Here is a 3,361-nt window from a genome sequence, read left to right as displayed (position 1 = left end):
ATGTTTGTAACCTCAGCATTGTGGAGCTGAGACAGATCCTAAAGTCTGATGACCTAACGTAGTCTAAATTGTAGAGTTCCTTATCTCAAAATACAAGCTGGAGAACTACCTATCCGGAAGACACCCACTATCAGACTTTGGACTGATATTTGGGCAAGCATGAATAACACACACACACACACACACACACACACACACACACACACACGACCTAGACTCAAATAAATAAACGAAACGAAAGTGTGATGTAAATAAAGGATAAAAAGCGGGAAACAGGTGAGTGCAGCTGAGCGTGCGATTGGGGAAGTGGAGCAGGTACTGGGCAGGACTGGATGGTAGCAAAGGGTATGTCTAGCAGGGTACTGACTCTTGATGTTGGGAGGTGAGGTTCAAAGACTGAAAGTCGATATAGGGTTCAGCCTCCAGCAGATGCGAGGCAACGTGCGTTTGAGTTTTGGAGCTTAGAGAGGAGCTGGTGCGATTGAGGTGGGTACTAGAAATGAGCAGAGGGCTAGCCTGCCAGGCGGAAACTTCTGTCCTAGTAATAAGACATTGGCCGGACTGCGGGACGAGGCGGAACTCCCGGTTGAGGCGTGGCTCCAAGAAGGGGCGTGGCACGATGCCAGGGATGGGCGGGGGCGTGGCGGTGGGGCGTGGCGCGGCGCCAGGGCGGCGCGGGGCGCGGCCTCAAGGGGCGTGGCGTCGCGGATCAGCCGAACCGGCTACCTCCCGAGTCTCCGCTGGATCCGGAGCTGGTGGCTGCGCTTCACTCTAGTCTACAACCGGAGCCGCGCGCCGCCACCCTACCTTCTCCTCCGGGCCGCGCCGAGACGCGGGCATGAGCCCGCCCCGCGTCCCGCGGAGCCGGAGCCAGCGCCCCGGCCCGGGCCTCGGCGCCTAGGTAAATAGGGGAATACGAAGCGGGGAGGGGGGAACCCTAGGCCTCACCGAGGCGTAAGACTCCCGCAACTCTCATCCTGGGGCGCCTTTGGTCACCTCCGGAGCCTGCGTTCTCTCCCAGCTATGGGAGCGTCCTACTTTAAGGAAGGAGGACTCAGACGCGCCTCTCGAAGCCAGCGGGACCCTGAAACTCCCTGAGCCGTCCTCACCCAGCTCCCATCTCTAGGAAGCGCAGGTCTGAGTCGTACCTCACCTGCATACCCCACGAAACCCATCAGAGAAACCCAGATCCCCGGCTCCCTGAGCCTCTTCCCGGAAGCAGCCTCCCTCGCCTTCCTGCTCCCCAAATTCCAAGAGACACTTTCCTTCTACTGCCTATCCGACCTGCAAGTGGCTTTTCCTATTCATTGCAGTCCTCCAGGCTAGCAGCCTCCTGCCCTAAAACCTTTCTCCTCTGGCTCTGGGACTCTGTACACCTTCTTTTGGAGACAGCTATCTGTCACAGCATAAGGACCGGAGCGGAGCCTTGGGCAGTCGGGGGTTCTGTGCAATCTGCCTGCGTGGAGCGGTGGGAGCAAAACAATTGCCAGACACTTGGATGGAGGGCTGGAGTGGAGGACTTTGATAAGACAGGGCAGCCAGAGGCCAGGTGTCAGCTCCAGCACACACATTCCAACAGCCGCCAGGGCCTGTGCTTCTTGCACATTCTTTGAGGGCCCTTTTCAGAGAAATGCAGGCTGCTGTGTAGGCATCCCAGGTAGGTCCCAGGAGCTGTGTCCCTCTCGCTCTGCTGCTTGTCTCTGTGCCTGGGTGCTGGGTATTCCTGGGCAAGGCACCAGGCTGGATGTGACCTCATCCAACACCCCAGCCAAGGAGGGGCCCCCTAGCCAGGCTCAGACAGTGTCAGCAGCAGCACAAGTCCCCCGAGGCAGCTTTGAACAAACTGTGGATCACGGAGCCGGCTGGTTCTCCTGGACTTTGCTGGTCTTGCCAGTTGGCACCGAGATGCGGAGAAGTGAGAGCCCGCTGCTGCTCACACTCTCTGGAAGCAGTGCTGATAATGGTGTCGAAAGGGTGGGGACAATCCTAGATATAATTAGTGTCCCTCCCTAGATTGGGCATCCACTCTGTCCTTTATCAGTGTCCTGGTCACTGGGTTGGAGCTATAGCTAGATAGAAGGGGCTTGGGAACTGTCATTGTAGGTGTCCCCACATGGCCAAGTGACAGATGAAGGAACTGGGAACATCAAATCTCATAGTGACATGTGACAGACTGAAACACTGGATGTTGAGAGACAGCTAATTAGCAAGGCCAGGGTGTCAGGAGGGCCTGAAGGAGGAGGCAGACTTTCAGCGGAGATCCAAATGAGGTAGTGGCATATACTTGAGACCGTGGGAGGGAGTTTAGTTAGAGGCAGGAAAAAGCAAGTGCAGTGTGAACTTTCCTGAGAAGGCTTTTATGTACTGAGAGATGGCAAGGTACCAGGGGAGAACAGACAGCAGTGGTGTGAGGCATTGGATTACATTCCTGGGGACCATGAGTGTTCAGATGTCCTGACCCCTCATGTTCCTCTGCCTGATTCAGTACTTGTGGCTCTCCTTGGACCATACCTTCTGGGGCTTAGGGAATCTACGGAAGCGCCCCCTGCTGGTCCCAGATAGCAACCACACAGGGATGGGGCAGCTGGTAGATAAGGAGGAGAGTCCTCCAGGCAGGAGACAACCCACCTGCCATCAAATCTCGGCTGTGAAGTGAAAACAGACCGAGAAAGGTGAGATAGTGTCCAGGTAGGGCTGATCTGCAGCCCTGATAAGATCAGATCTATCAAGGGTGGGGCAGCCTGGCCAGGCAGGCGGGACTCAGGCTCTGTGGTGTTTGTTCTAGTGCCAGGTCCTCCAGGCAGGGTTCTGGGAGGGAGCATTTAGTGCAGCCTATGGGGCAGGTGGGTAGGGAGGGCTCCAGAACACCTCCCGAGTCCTCCCTACAGGATGCTGCCCTTGATGGGAAGGGCAGCAGTGTGTTGTCCAGCCTGGCTGTTTGTGGTAACCTGGGCTAAGGCAGCTACTATCCCTCCAGGAATAGCCATCCACATTGATACTAGGGTAGAGGAGAAGTGGGTGGGAGGCTTAACCCTAAAACCATGAGAATGGCTACTGGAAACCCATCTCGCCCATTTAGTATACACCCTCGCCCAAAGCTGAGGGTGCCACACATTTGGAGGGATCTGTCCCTCTGTGAGAGGCTAGTAGTGGCCATGGATGGGTAGGGGCTTTTTTACTGCCCTTACTTATTGGGTATTGAGCCTTTGAGGGGAGCCTCAGGGCAGATTGGGGATTACTTTCTGTTTAAAGTCTTGGTAGGGGGAGCGGGATAGGCATGGGTCCCTGTTGCCTATTAAATCCATGGATTCATTCTCTCTCTCTCTCTCTCTCTCTCTCTCTCTCTCTCTCTCTCTCTCTC

General features: G+C 55.9%; 1 protein-coding gene across 1 annotated transcript in view; it reads left to right on the top strand.

The window, feature by feature from the left end:
• The first annotated feature begins 715 nt into the window (after positions 1-715).
• Dok4 (docking protein 4) overlaps positions 716-3,361 on the top strand; it is a 12,317-nt gene continuing 9,671 nt past the window's right edge. Inside the window, exon 1 of the mRNA XM_021220310.1 lies at positions 716-901. The gene's annotated coding sequence lies outside the window, so the exon portion shown is untranslated. The remainder of the gene's footprint in view (positions 902-3,361) is intronic.

The sequence above is a fragment of the Mus pahari genome, chromosome 20, assembly GCF_900095145.1.
Source record: "Mus pahari chromosome 20, PAHARI_EIJ_v1.1, whole genome shotgun sequence".
Classification (NCBI taxonomy): domain Eukaryota; kingdom Metazoa; phylum Chordata; class Mammalia; order Rodentia; family Muridae; genus Mus; species Mus pahari.
This window is presented reverse-complemented; position numbering and strand designations above follow the sequence as displayed.